Source organism: Gopherus flavomarginatus, chromosome 8, assembly GCF_025201925.1.
Source record: "Gopherus flavomarginatus isolate rGopFla2 chromosome 8, rGopFla2.mat.asm, whole genome shotgun sequence".
Taxonomy (NCBI): Eukaryota; Metazoa; Chordata; order Testudines; family Testudinidae; genus Gopherus; species Gopherus flavomarginatus.
The window spans coordinates 7,780,806-7,800,973 of NC_066624.1; positions in this window are offsets into that span (position 1 = coordinate 7,780,806).

A 20,168-nucleotide genomic window follows, 5' to 3' on the forward strand; every position below is an offset into this window, starting at 1 on the left:
CAATGCAATCCTTGGATAAACAGGGGAGTAGGAGTAGGAAGATGATTTTTACCTTGTGCTGGGGCATCAGTGAGGCTGATACTGGAATTCTGTATCCAGTTCTAGTGTCCATATTGTAAAAAAAAAGTTTAAAAATTGGACAGGGAGCAGAGAAGAGCCACACAAATGACTCAAGAGTCAATGACTAGAAGCTAAAAGCAGATGATTTCAAGTTAGAATAAGACTGTGTGTGTGTGTTTGTTTTTAAAGTAGGATGACCAGATGTCCTGTTTTTATAGGGACAGTCCTGATTTTTGGGTCTTTTTCTTATATAGGCTTCTATTACTCCCCACCGCCTTTCTGATTTTTCACACTTGATGTCTGGTCACCCTATTTTAAAGTGAGGGAGATTAACCATGGGAACAAACTACAAAAGGAAGTGGTGGATTCTCCATCACTTGATGTCTTCAGATAAAGACTGGATGCCTTAAGGAAGATATGCTTTAGTCAAACACAAGTTATTGGGCTCAGTACGGGTCAGTGATATGAAGGAGCCTAGCTGCATTATCTAATGGTCCCTTCTGACCTTAAAATCTATGAATCTATTACTTGTTTCTATTACTTCTGACAGCCCCAAACAAATCAAAGTGAGGGGGGAAACAATGATATGAATCTCTGAGGTTAAGATTGTACGTTGCTGCTGAAAATCAATCCATTGCTTATTAACTTAACAACTGCCTCTCTTCATGTCTTTTTATATCAAACTACATCAACAAGGAAATTTGCTAGTCGAAACTTGTTAATTTCATATACAAGCTGTATTACAGTGGCAAACATTTTGATGAATTTTGTTCCAGAAGACAGGCAACATCCTGTTAAATAAGGCAGAAGGAACGCCAGCATTGCTCATTGTGGAAGTGCCTACGCTCTGGAGTAGGCTGGATGATATTCAAGTCTAGATTGGGTTGAGGGTAGCTTTGGCGGTTTCGTTTCAAGGCTAAGTTAGGGTTCGGGTTTGGCCTGTTCTCACAAGTGTTTGGGCCCCAGGAGCCAGATATCCCATGTGATCAGTCATGCTGTTCTGGACCTACAACATACAAAGGGATTCACATTCAAAACACTTCACTGAAGTGACACCTGATTTTCACTGGTGTGAGATCAAAAATTAAGCCTAAGGTTTCTCATGCTGTAAAATCCAGCTATTTTCTAAGTGTGTAAGGGCAGAGAATATTAATGCTATGTTCAGCAGTGATGTTACAGAGTGATAGCACCTCCATGCTGCCCATAACTCCCAGCGTAGGGGGTGTAGCTGGAGGAAACCTAGCATGGGGAGCACTCCAGGGCTCTGGCAATCCCCATCTGCTCAAATGACTTTTAAGAGCTATAGACAGCTAGGCAAAAATTACATGAGTTCTGAGGCAGCCGTGATGGAGAGTGTTTAGGGGTGACTGATTAGGAGAAGGGTTATCTAGCTCTGTGTAGGGAGTTCATTCAGCTGGTGTTCTGGTAGGGAATGGTTCAGATGTGAGGTGACTTCAGTGGGAGTTTTATTCCCATTAACACTGCGAAGTTCACAAAGTTATCAAGTGCTCTGAGATCCTAGGATGAAAGGGGAGTTATATAAATGTTATTGTTACATAATCTATATGGATCAAAGTAATCCAGCAACTAAAGTCTTGACATTTTAAAACTCATAAATTATCAAATGAAAGAGGTGTTACTTAAAAAAAAAAAAAGAAAGAAAAAAAGGGTCACGAGACCCCACCATCACACCAGAGCCCCAAATATTGTTTCCCTCCATCGCTTCCCTGGAGAAAATGTCCTCCTTAAAAATCTGTAAGAAGAAATATTCCATGTATAAATATGACACTTTTCCCCCCATAGATGTATCAACTGTTTCACTGCAGTGCAGAGTTTGGAATTGCCTGTATAGTTCTAGATGTTTGTTTTATTGATAAGATCTGTGATGGAAGTAGAGCAATGACACTTCTAATTATTTTCGTTCAGGCCAAAGGAAAATCCTTCATCTGAAGCACACATCTGTCTGAGTCTTGCCACTCAGTAATATCATTCAAAGTAAGACAAAGACATATTCCTTCCTCTGACATTGGCAGAATCAGTTTCCACCTCCTTAATTTAGTCACTTCACTGTGCCAAACAAATGCATTTAATACAATGCATCTCCTTGAAGGAGGAGGCTGGAATGCTTATTGGTGATGCTTGAAGGAAAAGAAAATATTCAAACAGCACCCTTATCCTTAATATATTATTAACCCCTGCTAGCAAAGATGATGATCTGTTTCATCCTTATTGATCAATACTATATCACTATGTTTGGCAAGTTGGTATAGCATTTTGGTCTTCAGTTGAGCTGGGGAGGAAATGGTTTTCCAGTCTGAAATATTTTCCCATTTCAAATCAGGCCAAAAAGTCAAATAAAATAAAATAAAATAAATAAATGTTTGTTTGTTTTCCATTTCAAGTCAATTAAAACATTTCACTTCAATACTTTGGAAATGTTTTATTTTTATTTTAACCTTTTTGTCCTTTTGTTGGTATAATTAGCTTAATTTTTGAAACAGATGTTTTGAACCAGAATTTTTAATTTAGAAAATGTCCAAATGAAACATTACACAACTTTGAAATTTTTTTCTTGACAGTTTTCTGAGTCATGAAGTTTGTCAAACCCGACCACTTTTTGCTAAGCTTTGGTTTTGACGAATCTGCATTTTTTAAATGGAAAAAAAAAACTTGCTTGTTGAAAAATTCCCAAGTTGTTTTAGTCTTGACATACTGGACCAAATACATCCCACATGTAGCTCCACTACCGGCATGATGGATGAATGGGACATGTTTTATATTAAAGCCCTGATCCAACAAAGCACTTACATGCATGCTTAACTTACAGCATGTGCATAGACCCAATGGGAATTTTGCATTGATTTCAATGGGGCCAGGATTTCACTCTGAGCTTTTATTTTATCTAAAGATGGTCCAGGAGGCTCAGAGGGAAGAATTGGCCAAGACTGCAGTCTAGTTCAGTATTTGAGCTGATTTTCATGTTGACCCTCATTTCCTAAACCTCTTGCCCATCCCTTGTATGGCCCTTTTCTTTAATTTACACACACAGATGGAGGGTGGAGGAAAGTTATTAATCTCTGGGTATTTGCAGATTGTGGATGATCCCTTTGGGGCTGTTACCAGTGGCCGTGGTTAGAGAACTCAGGGCTGGAGCCAAGAGGGGCGGGGAATCGAGAGCTGTAACTGTTAACTAGATGGTCCCCTGTTGGCTGTGCCAAATGGATCTTAGCCACAGCAGAGAATCTGGCTGGAATGATCTACAGCCCTACACCAGGCCCTAATATTTTTAGATTGATATTTAAAGCCAGAACAAGCTTGCTAAGAGTACAGTAGCAAATGGAAACATTCACACTACTCCACTCGCTTTCAATGTCTCTCCTTACCAGAGCCGTTTTCTATGAGTATGTGTTACATATGCATGAAATTATCTCCCAGTGTTGTCTGGCAGCTAACTTCCCTGCACAAACTTAATTTGACCAAAACCCATTAATTCTGTGTGTATGTAGTTTACTGCCCAAATGCTGCTACTATAGCTAAGAGTTTGCAATCCACAGTTAAAAACAAACAGGTTCTCTTGATTTAAAATTTTAACTCCTTCTAAAAGTATTCCTTAGAATCTCACATACAAGTTTTTGTTGTCAATGTTGAAATACAAAATCAGAGACTTCAGGCAAGGTATCTCTCTATGTATTTAAGTTTCCCATTTCATGCAAATACCTCACAAATATTACTGAATTTATCATCACCCCAGCTCTTCCTGGTAGGTCAAGTTTGTGTTCTCCTTGACCTCTCAGCTGCTTTTGACACCTCTGAACATATTTCTCTCCTCAACTGTCTATTGTCCCTTGGCCTTTCACATCTGTAATCTCTGATTGTTCCCTCAGACTGTCATTTAATGAGTCTTCCTCCATCCTTCTCCCACTTTCTCCTATGATCCTGGCAGACTGCATCACTGCCCAGTCTCTTTTTCTACCTCTCACCCTGTTCTCTAGGTGATCTTATCTGCTCTCAGGACTGCAAATACTATCTTCATGCCCATGACTCACAAAAGTCTCTCATATTTCAGCGTGTGTCTCTGACATCCTGCTGGGTGTCTCATCATTGGCTTAAAATTAACATGACCAAAGCTGAGCTCCTCAGACTGTGTTTCACCGAATTTCTAACCTCAGAAAGGTGGTGATTGCTGCCTGCTGTCTGATTGCCTGGCCAGAACTGGGCTTCCTAGTTCATTTGTAGTGTTCTATAGGAGCCTTTCACAGAAAGCTCTTCTGTACTTGATCCCTTATATCTGGGGGAAAAACAATGAGCTGCTGTGCTAGGAAGGCATTTTGCCTCTTGATTGTTACAGGCTGAGTCTCCCATCCTTCCAGTTAGAGTTCTTGTTATGTTGCTTTCTTTTTCTCTCATCCCGAAGGAGGTACTGCATTCTCACAAAACAGCGTTGGTGTAGGAAAGAGTGAAAATGTGAAATGTTACTTTAGAAGTAAAGCCACCCATAAGACAGCAATGCTGATAAAAGCACTGATTAATGTGGTGCTATCTACTGAATGCCAGTCGAAGCCATGCCAGAACAATCCAACACCCAGTCATAGGAAAATGTGAATGACTGAATCAGTGTGAAGGAGGGCATGTGGGAAGCAGAGAGAAATGCCCTAATGGCAAAGATCTAGACATGACTGACTGGATTTGAGCTGATGTATAGCAAATTACTATGGCTCAGTCTTTGGAAAGTGATAGCAAGATGCCTGTGCCAGGACAGATTTTCTTTCTTATTGGTAAAAGAGAGGGTATATGCATCAAAACTGAGCAAATGCATATATATACTTGCTGTGCCCAGTTATGGTGCAGCTATAACAAAAATATTCATAGATTTTAAGACCAGAAAGAGATGCTTTGATGATTTAGTCTAAACATAAGCTGTAGGCTTTACTCTATGATGGTCACTTAACAACTTAGAAAAAAAAAAGAATATATTATTGTCTACAATTAGTATATGGTCTGTACAGATAAATACAAAAGAGCAATTACAGATGTACATCCATATCTGCATGTTTTATATATACATATATATAGTGACAAAGTTCCTCCTCTACCTTGGTGGGTCCTGCGCTTATTGGCAGATTTGCTCACCTCAGTGATCTTCCCCACAGTCTGGATCAACTCCTCCTGTGTCTGATCAGGAGTTGGAAGGTTTGGGGGGAACCCGGGCCCACCCTCTACTCCGGGTTCCAGCCCAGGGCCCTACGGATTCGCAGCTGTCTATAGTGCCTCTTGTAACAGCTGCATGACAGCTACACCTCCCTGGGCTACTTCCCCATGGCCTCCTCCAAACACCTTCTTTATCCTCACCACAGGACCTTCCTCCTGGTGTCTGATAACGCTTGTACTCCTTAGTCCTCCAGCAGCACACCCTCTCAGTCTTAGGTCATTGTGCCTCTTGCTCCCAGCTGCTCACACGCACTTCCTCTCGTCTGGCTCCCCCATCCCACCTGACTGGAGTGAGCTCCTTTTTAAACCCAGGTGCTCTGATTAGCCTGCCTTGATTGGCTGCAGGTGTTCTAATCAGCCTGTCTGCCTTAACTGGTTCTAGCAGGTTCCTGATTACTCTAGTGCAGCCCCTGCTCTGGGCACTCAGGGAGAAGAAAACTACTCATCCAGTGACCAGTATATTTGTTCTCTACCAGACTCCTGTACTCCATTGGTGAGAAAATGAGGACAAGGAAGTGCATACACATTTCTGCTATCTGTACTAATCAGTATGATTAAGTACAAATAAATAGTCAAGAAATAAGTGAGGCATATTTTGCAAGGGATATTAAAGCATTGACCATCTCTAGTATGGCAAGATATAGAACCTTGCACAGAACATATTGATATTCACGCATGCAGTCTGCCTTTTTACATATTTCAGGCATCTATCAAACATCTATCTCTGCATAAACAACAAACACATTGCACTCTTTCTCTGTTCTTGTCGTCTTTTGGGTGTACTGTAGTGATGTGTGAAAATGGAGTTCAGTGGCCATTTAATACAATATTATAATTAAGTCTCTCCCTGTCTTCTCGTACAATTTTCTCTGACTATCCAAGGAGGCGCTCAACAAATGTTTCTTTTTTCAGATACATTAAGAAGTGAAAAACATAACCTATCAATTACCCAGCCGAAAGGCGCTCAGCCCAGAAAATAAATGTTCATGCAGCACATGAGCTGTGCCGTGCACTTATAATGTGACAATGATGTGACTTTAAAATAACTGTAATCTAACTAGGATGTGTAATGATAATGCAGTAGGGTAACATGGTCAAATACTATCCATGACTTGACTACAAGGTATTCTTTATCTTGTATTTTTGCAGAACCATACAAATAGAGGCAGAATGGTACTGAAGATAAATTCTGCACACAATCTGTCTTGTTGTTCGGTTTCCCTTAATGAACAGGATAGACTAATGTGCTTAATTTTTTGACCACCGATGGCACCTAATTTCTTGCCAGATATGTATAAATGTCACTCGGGCATTTTTTCTATATTAGATGCAGTTTTCTTTTGAACTATTCTTGTATAGTACTACACATGCCTGTCACAAGCAGAAATGTACTTAACTCTCTAGAGAGAATCAGTATTTTAATGATAATGCCTAACACTTGGCACATTTCATCTATAGATCTCAAAGCATTTCCCAAAGGTGCTTTAAAATCTTCATCCCTGTTTTAGAGAGAGGGAATATGAGGCACTGAGGAAATGAGTTACTTGCTTAAGATAGTACTTGAATCCATGGCAGAGCTGGGATAGGATCCAGTGGACAGATGCTATTGACTTGAATGGAGCTGTGACAGTTTACATCAGCTGAGGATCTGCCCTTGATCTCAAGCCTAGTCCTTATTCAATGGACTGCTGTGTTTTTTAAACTGTCATAAGGATGCTTTTCTGAACAGAGGCCTTTCTTACATGGCAAATAGTCTTTCAGTGACAAACACAATAGCTACGTTTTTATTGAAGAAAAGCGGTATTGCTGACAGTACAAAACATTTTCTTTCTTAACCATCTTGCTAAGGAGAAAGGGAGTGCAAAGGTAGCTTAGACCCAACTTTACTGCCCAACCTGGCTTCTGTGTTGAGTGCAGCTTGCCTGGTCCCAGAGACCCAGCTCTTTGTTTTGCAACAGGAGTGTGGTAAATTACTTAATTGTTTCCTGGCATTCACTCCATCAGGAAGGACCTGTACTGCACAAGGAACAAATACATCCAATAGACACTTCATATAAATAAGAAAGTCTATCCCCTTTATATGGATCTGATTGTGCAAGCCACAAAAGCATGCAATTCCCGATGACTGCAGTGGGAGCTCTACAGACGGGGGTGGGGGGGTGGGGAGGGTCTTTTTTTGCAAAATTGGCCACTCTTTGATTCAGCAGCCGCGGTGTTTTTGATTAAATTTCTACTGGAAACCTCGCTAAATGGTGACTTCTGCTTTTAGCTGAAGGGTGTAGGAATTAGTTGTTTTGTGTTTACTTGTTCAATGGTTTTATGGTCATAGTTGTTTCCTTGAGTGTCACTGTTCTGGACTAGTCCCTGACACTCATACTGCACCGCATCTTTCTTCCTTACACAACAAAGCTGGCACTCCCTGGAAAAGGAAGTATCAATGACTATGGCATCAGCTCAGTCTCTCCTCCTAAGCCTTTGATAAACTAGCTCTGACATTGCCTGCTTCTTCCTTTATCGTCTCTCAGCCGTTTGGCTACTTGACTTCTTTTTCTGTGCTGTTTTCCCAGCAAAACTGTCGCTTTCCAAGTGGCATTTCAACACCGAGAGACTTTGGTCTCTTTTCCTTTACCAACCCCCAGACAGCAGATGGTGCAAATGGTCTGGCACATATGTGCTGAATCCATCCAGCAGGATGGTGCTCTTCCTTAGAGGAATCAAAGGACATTAAATGCCATTCATTCTGGAAAATCAGCTACCAACCCTGGGCTTTTGATTCACAAAGAACGCCACAATCAAATATTGCTCAGGGTTGGGGGTGCTTTCAGTGGCCGGCTGGCTCCTTCACTGCCCTCTTAACTGCTGTTTATTTCTTCTCCTGTATTGCTGAACCACAGAGACCTTTTATCTCCCTGCTGCCCAAGCTCAGTTATAACAAGCTGCTCGGTCAGAATTACATTCTGTTTCTTTTCCACATCCCATGGACCAGCTTTCTCCTGACCTTTCTGCTTCTTAGCTCAATCTAGCTTCCACTCCCACCTCCCCACCCCCCGCTGCTCCCTCAGCTTCTCTGGGATCCATTATGATAACTTCTCCTTAGGCGAGATAGCGTAATTTCCTGTCAGGGACCCCTCGACCTGCAGGGAGGAGCTTCCATAGTCAGAATGGAAAGTGGAGATTTTTGATGAAATTTTTCTAAGTGATGGATTGCACCTGACAGATATTTAGCCCAGCCTAAAGGAACACTCCTTAACAACCTGTAGTCTTGGATTTATCAGAGTTTATCTTAAGACAGAGGGGGCCCCACTCACCCTACCACTGATGCTTATGCCTCCTCTGTTTAGGGGTACAGGGGCTACTGTGGACCTGCTGCAGGCTAGGGTAGCTCTGAGGTCTGCTTTAACTTGCACCCCTGTTTCAGTAGCTCCAGGGGCTTTGCAGGAGTATGGAATAACTAGGGAACAGGTTTGTTCTGGCTACACTCCTCCCAGCCCCATGTACATGAAAACTAAAAGATTTAGTTACTGCATCCAGGCCATATTCTACTCTTGTTCTTTGTGCAAACATCTTCTTGATGTCACTGGTGGAGTAAGAAGCTCTACATGTAAATCCTGCCCTACTGACTGTAATTTAAACAGGGATTGGAGTTTGACATCCCTGATCTAGTGTCAGGAGTGGAGCTGTGCAAATAATGGATTTTTTCAGTTTTCTGGCAATTTTAAAGTAAAAAAAAAAATAAGTGTCCTGGGTTGAACAAAACACTGTTGTGACAAAACCAAAACATTTTACTTCAATTTCAACCATTTTGAAACACTTAATAATATAAAACTAAAGGAAACTTTGAAACAAAGTTGTTTTAAAACTGAAACGTCAAAATGTTTCATTTTGAAAATGACAAAACTAAATGTTTAGGACCCCCTCCCTCCGAATTTGTTTTTTTCCCCCTCCAAAACAAACAACCCAGCAAAACCAACATGAATTTGCAAAACATTCTGCGGAGGAGGGAGTTGTCTGTGTGGTACTTTTGGTGGTTTGAGGGCCTTGTTTGCTTGAAAAAAGTTTTGGCTGAAAAATATTACCCAGATTCTGTTTGGAGAACAAGACGGAGAGCCAGTATTAGCTCCTGACCCTGCCTTGTGTTCCAAACTTAGACCATGCTCTCTCCTCTCCTCCACCCCCCTCAGCCACTCTGTAATCAGTTGAAGATGAATTTAATCAAATAATTTTGGGGTATAAGAAGTATAATTTTGCAAAACAGCCGTCACTACAAGCCTTATCCTTTAGCTGCTGATAGCAAAGTTCAAAAATCCCATCATGTCCTGGTTTCACAGCAGCTGAGAAAGGTTAATAAAATGGAGGTTTAAACAGCAGCATTGCTAAATTTTTTTTGCTTGGAAAGGACAATTCTCATTACTTTGGGCTGGCTTAGCCCACATCCTCCCTCCATTCGCATTCAAACTGAGTGACTCTCACCCCATTCTCGCTTAACATGGAATAATAAACCATAGGATTTGCTATTGTTATTGCTAATAGGGAAAAGATTGGCCTTTCTGAAGTAAGCTGGTGTCAGTAAATATCAGTAGAAGGTAGGATTTGTACAATGGTCTCCAGAGAACAGAACACCTGCTTCATTGAATTATAAACATTAATTGATAATGGGATCATGTACCATATTTCTAGCTGGAACTATTGACTGTACTGAAGTTTCATGTTTTACTTCCTTGAGAGAAGATATAGGATTTACTTTTGCAATTGTAGCCATTGTGCATAACTGTGCCACTTGTAATGAACCAAACTCATACTTTGTGTAATTTAGTGATGTCTTCTGCCAGGAATGAATTTGGTCCAGTGGTCTCAATTCTGCTCTCCTTTATGTTGGGGGTAATCCCATTGGCTGAGTTAATCCTGATTTACACCAGACTGAATGAGATGATTCCCTTCCCAGTATGTTCTTGCATTGTTACTTTTTCCAGCTAGATCAACTCAACTCAACTGAGATTGTTTACACCCTTTATTGTATGTTCTGAGATTATTCTAAGAATGTCCCATGTACAGTAAACTACAAAAACTGTAATGTATTGGATTCATTGCACTGAAATCAATGAAGTTCCATTAAAATATTGGAGTAATGCAATGATGAAATCAGGGCCATTGTATCTGCAGGAATTTTTTTATTTTTTTGACAGAACAGACCTGTTTAAGCCAGGATACCGAAAAAAAGGAGTATGTAAACACTGATTTTTTTAAAAAAAAGTTTTATTTATTCTGAACCACCAGTGATATTGTAAGCCTGAGCCTCTTTCTATGTAGGCCAAATCTGAGCCCCCTCAGAATCTGGAAGAGTTTGGGCCAAGATCTAGGTTTGGACTCTCAAGTTCAGGATTATTGGATTCTGAATTCGCCCATTGTAGTTATATGGAATTTGCTTATGAACCCAGACCTGTGATAATTGGATTTAAGTTGGACTCATGTCTAATTTTAAATGCATACAATGAGCTCAGACGTGTGTTTTGCATTTTTTTGTTAACCATGACTTTGCATTTAGTACCATTTGGGAGCCAGTTCTGATCTCACAACTCTTTGCACTTGATTTCAGTGGAAGTTATCCTTGATTTGCACTAGTGTAAGCATGAGGAGAATGAACTCTGCCTCAAGATGCAGAGCAGCTGTGTAGCAAGCAGTGGCCTGGTGTGATATTTTTAGTAAAACATTCAACCACATTTTACTGCACATATTTTGCCCTCAGCTTTCCATCCTGATGAAGAGTTCATAGTGGTAGCTTTGTTCTAGCATGGATCATTCAGTTCTACATTTACATATCTTAGGTGGGCCGACCTTTTTAGTGAGGTTCTACAAAATGATGTCCTCCATGTGGGGTGACCTCCTACATCTGGGGTGGGAGAGGTCACGGTGTGCAGAGGATGCCATTTTGTTTTGCAATGCACATTCATGGACTGGGCTAAATAGTCCTGTGAGCCAGATCCAGCCTACAGGCTGCCAGTTGGACCATGTGTTTTGTGGATTGTAGGGCATGCAATGCATGTGTGGCATACATAGACAGCCCACCACTGGTGGTAAGTCTGAGGACCTCAATGGATGAGGGAGCCTTTGCAGTAGCAAAGTCTCTGTTTGTTCTCCCACTCATATTCATCACTCCCCAGCCGATCATGGTTCACTGCTCTTCAGGGGTCTCCAGTGAGGTAGCATTCCATGCCGTAAAGCAGGTCAGTGCCTCTGTGCCAGCCTCTCATTCAGTCTCCCGGCCGTCACACAGTAAAAGAGCACTGGTTCATTAGAGAGGCCCTCCATACCTGTATGGGAAGGTCCTGTATTTGGGTCTCTGAATAAAAAAACAAAGGTTTACATTTTAAGTACCGCCTTTCATTTAAAATCACCAAGAACTTTGAAGAAGTTTACTGGTGGGTAGAGTGGTGTGAATGACAGATAATTATTATTTTTGGTTTTCTGGCAATGCTGAAAAATTGGGAAGGGGGGAAACAGTTTCAGTTTCCATGAAAACAATTGATTAAAAGCAACTTTTGGTGAATCAGAAAGTTGAAGAAAATCTTGGGTTCGAGGCACAGATTGTGTAACCTTGGGCAAGTCACTTAACCTATGAGTCTGTAATAGAATCAGGAATCAAACAGAACCCAGGAGTCCTGACTTCCTGCCCAGTGTTCCAATCCCTAGACTAACCTTTCTTACACTAGTCTGTGTGTGCACAGCTGTCAGGGAATCCGATTAGGGTTTCTGACCTACACTATACTCCCATAGCCGGTTGGTGGGTTTTTTTTAATTATTTAAATTCCAATGACTGCCTCACATTTGTCAAATTGAGGAACTATTAATTAAATACTATGTAACTACTAATGTGTAAAATGCTGGCATCTCAGCCACTTGACATTTGTTGTAACACTATTGTTGTAGGCAATAAAAGTATCATTTTGTCACCTTTAGAAAATGAGGCTTGAAGTCAGTGATTTACTAAAATATAATAGTAATAAAATATTATAACAAAATTGAGTCAAAGTTCTGGCAGATGAACAAATCCTCTTGTGTATAACAGTTTTAAAGAAAATTTACTTTTTAAAGGCATTTCTTCTCCCTGGTTACTTAGAAGTATCTGCACTTAAAGAGCAGGAAGATCTGACATTTCAAATAATGGCTGCTTTAGTGAAGAATGGAAGCATTTATTACAACATGCCAATTAAACTTTGAAGGCCATTCAGTGCAACTAATGAAGTTGAAAATAACTAGCCCAGCAATGTACTGTAATGCACTGTACATTGATGCCCCAAAATGGTGTTTTGGTCTTTATTACTCTTCTTTAAAGTGCTGAGTTCTATTTCAACAAAGCCTAAGAGTTTCTATGTATAGATTAAGTGTTTAATCATGCAGGTCACTGTATGCTAAGAGAGACGACTACTGAACATAAACAACAATAATCAAAAGGAGAATGTTGCTACTCAATGGTCTGGCTTCCATCTGAGTGATTTAGGTGTTGGGTCTGATGCCTGGTATTCCTATTTCTGATGTTGTGTTGTTGAGTACACAGCTCAGTGCCATTTAATCTTTTCAGTTTATACCATCTCACCTACCGCGTATGCTAATTACCCCAGGAATGAATTGTGAAGCAAATGTTCAGTTGATTTGTACTGAGTAGTCAGAAGCATTTCTCAATCTGCCAGCTTTCTCCATGGAAATAAATCAATTTTTTTAGCTCATAGCTTTTTCTAACACAGCATTTATTTATCATTCTGTTCTGCATAACATTCTATTTAACAGTTGGGTGGTAATTTCATAGTAGAGAGTGGGATAGTAATACATTTGCAGCTACTTTGAACCTGTTGGCATTGAAAACCAACAAACCATCATGATTATCTTTTGCCATAAGGCATTGCCATTTGAGTGTGGGTTCTCTTTCTGTGACCCAGGCATAAGCCTCTTACCTCCAGGGGTATAGTAAGTCTATAAGAGAACTAAATTAGAAATGGCCTGGAAACCGGTTTCCTTTCTCTGGGAAATTTCCAAAATTTCAAATTTGTTGCTTAACACAAATCAGTATAAAAAACTGCAATTTCAAATTTTGTTTGTGCAAACTGACAATCAGAGTGTGTGGAGGGAATTGGTTTGAGTTCAGTATTTGTGTCTCTAGCATACCGTGATCTGCATGATTAAACACTTGATGGACATAGAAAATCTAAGGTTTTGATGAAATATTTCATTAAGATTTCAAACTTGAATTTTTTAAACTATAATTAGGGGTTGTCTGCACTATTAGTGCACTGCGGTGTAAATTCTAGTGTGCACCAGTGTGTAACATGCTAACTGTCCATGTTGAGCTGAAGGCAAGCATTAAAAGCTCCCTTGCGTGCATGACATAGTACTGTTTGAAGTGGGAGTATGTCAATGTGCATCAGAGAACTTTTAGTGCATGCCAGCAAGGTGTACATGACAATGAACAACACTCTGCTGCACACTAGAATTTACACTCCAGCTGGTGCACACCAACATGCAGTGTAGACAAGCACTTAACTTACATTTGAAAACAAAGTCACTTCAGAGTGAAAAAATTTAATCTTTCACTTAAACTCCTTCTGGTACTGGATATACCCTTACTCCACTATTGCTTACCTTCCTTAAGCAGAAGGGGCCTTTTATCACAAAGTCCAGTTTGTCTGGGTGACAAGATAGACTGGAGAGTCTAAGGGGACTGTCTGAGACTGGTATAGTGATCCAGGAGTTCACGTTTGTTACTGGCTTGGTGAAATCTAATTATAGAACACGCCACCAGCTTGGAATGTCTGCCCTGTTCTCTGACAGTCTGCCCTGAGGTAGGCATTCACAGTCCTGAGCCACTCCAGATAGCATGATAGTGGCAACTCCAGATAAGAAGGAAAAACCCAGGTCCCTTACTTGAATTAACCTAATAAGCACAATCACTGCTGCCTAACAGAAGTAAAGGAGTAGCTAATGCAGGGCCTATCCAGGATCAGGACATGAAAGGGGCCTTTTAACAGACTATTTCTGTGCATTGTGATGGCAAATGACAAACTTCATAGAATGAACAATGAGATGAGACCAGCTTGACCGTGTGTGTTGCTCCCCAAGAAATTCACAAACCTGAACTTTTGGTGCTGATGATTCCACTACCATAAATAGAAATAATTGAACAGAAATCTGGGCTCCATGAATACAAATATTAAACACAAGGACAAAGACATTCACTGTGGCTTTATTTGTCCCATATAATATTATTTTATCAACTCTGTTAACCTTATCATACAAATGTGGTACTGCAGAGATGCAGAAGGTACAACCTAGGTAAATAAAATGATTCAGGGACTCCAAGGAAACCCGCTGTGCAGTACAGAGCCCACTGAGAGACGAATTAAGGATACACATTCCTACTTTGCTCATACGAAGTCCATAGCCCTCCTTGGAAATAATCAAGCACAAATTAAATGGTGAAATCGCATGAATATATTTGCTTCCTCTCCCTTGCCTCTGTTTTAAAGCGTTCCATAAGCTCATGCTTTAGAATTTGTTGCTGTAGACTGAACGAATGTGTAACCTCTCTGAGGTTTTCCAAATGCTTTCAGACATTGCAAGTGATATTTGTCGGTGATGCTTCACAAGTGCTTATAGAGGGTGAACACCAGACAAGTCCATGTAACCCAGTGTCTGCTTGCTGAGCCACATGTCAGTGAGCCAAGTCATTCAGCAACTGATTGCATGCTAGGGATTAGATAAAGAACTCTTCTGCCACTTCTCTGAATACACCAGTTTTTGTTTCTTTCTGAAATCCAGTAGTGTTACACAGCTTGGTTATATATAAATATGAACAAGTGTCATTTAATCGAAGATATATTAGCACATATTTCCCTTGGCAAAGCATGATGATAGAATCATCAAATTCAATATATATTTAATTTCATATCTTGGAATTATGTTTAATTTATAGATATTCAGTCCTGATAATAGTGGCACAAGTCTGTTGAAAAAATTGTAAATGGCAGTCAAATTTGACTCAGTAGTCCTGAATCTGATCAAACACCCCGGCCAATCAGGAATAATTCTGAATGGAAGGCAATGGAATTAAATCACTGTAAAATTGGTACAAGCAAGCGCTCAGCATCAGGCCCAGTATCTTTGGTGTAAAATCCTTGTAAAAACTCACATTGACTTCAACAGATCCAGGGGTACGCCCCTCGAGCTTGTCTCCCTCCTTGTCCTTGGAAGGCTTGGAAGGGTTCCTTCTGCTTGGAAGGCTGGGGGTGATGTATTGGCCTCAATTAAGGGCAATGGCAAATCTCCCATTAACTTCAGTGGAGCCAGGATTCAGCTTTGGATGTATCCAGATGCGCCCAAGTCACAGAATTATTTTTAAAAAAGATTCTGGCTCTCCCAATACCAAACTCAGGCCCTGCCCAGCTGGAACCAATGACACCTACAAACAGTCACAAAGAATAATCAGAAATCCCCCATTGCCAGCAGTCTATCTGTTCCAGTTCTAAGGTAGCAGAGTGCTAGCTGAAAAGTCACTTTAAATCTCTTTTCTTCTTTGTCGGTAGGGCAGGAAGGTGGATTTGGATTTCATTTTAAATGCTGTATATTTTTTATTACAACCATTGACTGTGCCTGAAAAACCAGTGTCAAGCATCCCATAGAACATAATGCTACAAAAGGTATTCCAGTCAGACAGAGAAATCCCAGTAGGACGGAGCTCACGACACACCATAAGATAACACACTAGTGGCCCAAAGGGGCTATTGGAGAGAATTCTCCCCAAGTTCCGTTCCCTTTCCAGAGCTAGACTTTACACACACATAAAACTTTTACAGCCTCATGTTACTGGAAAATGTTGTCGCCCTCAAAGAGATCCACAAGCTTGTGCAATAAATCAGGAGAACATTAATGGTTTGACACACAAATATCAAAACTGCACAGTTCAGTAAAATTGAGCCTGCTGATAATAGCAGTCACTTTACAACCGGTTAATGAGAAAACCCAATTAAGAGATATTAACACAGTTGAGCTCATGAATGTCTAGGTGGTTAACTTAATTACAAAGTTCAGAGTTTCTCAAACTTACCCATAATTTTCCCCTTCACAGGATCAGAAAAAAAATACAGAGGCCTGCCCTAATATCCAAAGTGGCAGCAAAGATCTTTTTTTTAAATAGGGTGCATGTAAGAAGTATATTGTAATCCTGTAGTCAAATTAATCTATTAATGCATCTTTTGTTTTTGTGTCATGTACAGTTTTAAGATCAGCACACGAGGAAGAGACTGCAAAACTAGAGAAAATCTCTAACTGAAACATGGGCCATGATTTTGGTCTGCATTTAGACCTAATCTCTCAAAGCTCTGGGGTGTCGTCCTATAGGATGTCTGGTTATGGTCCATTTTTCACTACAATATTTAATGTTCAGTTCTAATTATACAGGCCCTATACTATGTGTTTTGAGGCCTGTTTCTCCTCTTGCATACACCAGTGTAAATCAGCAGGAGGGCGGTTGAAGTCAGTGGGCTTATAATGCTGTGAAACTGGCATAAGTAAGGTAGAATTAGGTGCCCCAAAGGGTCATCTAGAAGGGGAAGCAGGAGGTAAAGCTGCACTGCTCCAGCATGCCGTGCACTAACTAGCCATGTAGACCCTACTGCCATTCACTAAAAGTTCCCTCGTGCACTTAGCCACTCTGCTTTGAAATGGAATTTTTACCAAGGGGAGTCCACACAGCCAGTTAGTGCATGGCACTCTCATGCACAGTAGATTCACACCCAGCTCACTGCACGCTAACTGGCCATCTAGGCAAACCCTTATGCACAGCTCTGAGTAGGGGCCGGTCCAAACCCACAAATGGAACTCAGAGAGGGATTGTGCCTCAGAGTGGTACAATCCCTTCCAATCTCCCTGGTACACCTGGCCTGTTGTGTCACAGACACAGCCCATCAACCTCCCCGGTGTCTTTGCAGTGGTAGGCTGATTTAGTTGAAATTCAGAATTATGGTTAGGTGGAAAATTCCGACATTTCAAAATTTAGTTTTTGTTCTGGATTTCTGGTGAAACAATATTTAAAAAAAATTGATGTGGATCAATCAAAATATTTCATTCTGATTTCCACTTTTAAAAAGTTTGTAATATAAAAATTACTTCAAAATAAAAAAGTTCCACTAGATCTGTTTTTGTTCCATTTTGACCGTATTAGTAAGCCTCCCCCGTCACCTCAACTTTTTTATAATGAAATCTCATCAGAATTCCATATTCTGGTGAAAAATTTTCCTATGGAAAATCACTCTGTCAGGTTTTGAGCAGCTCCAGTGATGTATGCCCATTAAGGTATAATATCTGAGAAGCAACCTCCCTACTTAGCCAGAGACCCCCTCTGGGGTCTGACCCTTCTGAGTCCCTCTAGTGCGATCTTGTAAAACCCAAAATTCATCTCTTAATAGTAAGAGTTTTGTGTGTTTGTTTAATATCAATGATTTTTTGTAGTGGTACTGAAAGGCGCAGTGGATGTGTATGGTTATTCTGTAGTGTAACACGGTGCAATTGAGAATAGTTTAATTAAAGTAAAAGGACTTAATTTCACTGCATTACTTGGGCTAATACACGGCAAACCCAGTTCAAAGCAAGTAACTGTTGAGTAATAAGTGTCAGCGTAAAGAAGGTATAAAAAGAATATATTTTACTCTCTCTACTAAACAGGTAGGTGCTGTCTTATTAGTTACTAGTGTAGAATCATAGAGACCTAGAATCACATAAATTAGAGATGAAAGAGACTGTTACAACAGCTAGTCCCACTTCTTGTCCGAAGAGGAATCTTCTTTGCTAGTGCTTTTAAATCTCTAATGTGATGGATCCTTCACTGCTTCCCTTGCATGAGTATTCAGTAATAATATTACCCTCTCTGACAGGGAAGTAGAGAGGGAAAAGGTCTGGTAGTTATCACAGGTAACTCTCTACTTCAGTTCTCTTTAAAGCTGCAGTAAAGACTCTAGAATAATGTGCTTTACCAGATAGATATACCAGAGTGCTTTACCAGATAGATATTTCACCCTAATCCTTACACTGAAGTCACTGGGAGTTTTGCCATTGATATAAATGAGACCAGGATTTCATCCTTATTGTATAATTTAAAGCAAGCAAGCAAAAATGACATCCTTGTAACATATAGTGAAGGACCAGGCTGTCTGTGGTCCTTATACAGATATCCAGGAGGATAGTGAAAGAGGGTTCAAGGAGACTTCCGTCTTCCCTCAAACATGTACTCTTCCCTCTTTGCTCTTCTCAAATAGCTCTACCTCCCCCAAAGTCCCTTAAGCTACGTCTACACCACACTGTAGAAGTGTGTGTGCTAGCTTTGAACTAACTAGTGCAGGCAACAGAAGTGGTATGTACACAGCAGCAAGGGTTTCAATATGCGCTAGTTACGTCATACACGCCTGCCATGGATCCTGGGTACATGGCTGGGTTGCTAGCCTCCTCCAAGGTCTATGCCATTCACTGCAGTTACTACTCGCTCTAACTAGACTAAAGCGAGTATAAGTCTGTGTGCCCATGCTACAATCATATCTCAATTTCTGGCATAGATATACCATTAAGACCATGAATTGTTTCTCTTCTGTACTGGCTTAGGTGGCAGCCTGCATGCACTGTGGGAAACGGCTCCTAAAATATGGTGCAGCCTATACTCTCCCCTTGTGTTATTCCTTTGCACAATCTCCCCCAGAAATCTCCTTGGGGCAGATCAGCTCTGCACTGCCATCTACTTGGCACAATGACTCAACACCACAATCTCATCCACAATGCATTGGCGAGCTCCCCAAGAGCTGCACATTCGGGCCACCATAAACGAAATGTAGTCGATCTTCAAGATGAGGCAACACAAAGCAACAAACCTTGCAGGGATCCCTCCTATAATACATTACAGCATATAGAGTCCCTTGCAATGTATTGTTAAATATCCAGCATTTGGAAGTCGGAGTCTGATACCTGTCGCTATGAGCCCCTGGCTGAATCTGAGCCCCATGGGGGATTTTTAAAGCAGCTTTTTGGTGCAATTTTTCTTGGCTTAAAAAAACACACACAAAGAAAATGTTTTACGAAAAAAAGAGAATGTTGGCAATTTTTTAAATGCATATATTGACCCAAGAGGGAGAACCATTCCTGATGGGGCCATACTAGTGGCTTACATAAATATCAAGTAGGGATTTTTTTTTTTAAACTGCATACTATTTACCTTCTAGACTATAACACTCCTACAGAGCCATTAAGGCTGTTGTATAAACAAATATTTGGAGACTTTAAGAAATACTTACTAGTGGAAGATGATCTTAGTGGCACCTGTGGTGTCCTTAAGGCCTATAAGATAAATCTACACATAATGACTTCTTATAGTATTCTAAATTAATGCAATATGTCTAATCTGACCTCAAATACTTTGAAGATTAAAAGAAAGGCTAGGCAGGGGGAAAAAATCAGCCATATATATAAAAACCTTAGCCATTTTAGGAAGGATCAAGCCTTTTAAATGGGGAAGCTATACAAAATCCAAGTCTAGTTTGTTTTCCCCCTACACCATACTTCAGAAGTTCAGATACGTGGGTATATTAATCAAGGCAAGAAAGCTCCCCCTAGTTGGGGATTTGTTTATTCAATCCATCTAGTCAATACTCGCAGTAGAGCTGGATGAATATTTCATTTGAAATTATTAGTATTTTATTTGAATGCAAACTAGCTTCACCCAGAGAAGATGAGCAGAACAAACGGGACGGGGTACGACAAACAAAGGGAAATAGCCAAGTTGAGGATTGTTTAAACATTGTTTTGATGTTTATAAAAATGCCCCCGTGTTTTTCTCTTGGGATGGAGACAAGGATTTTGTTCCTCCCTTGAAC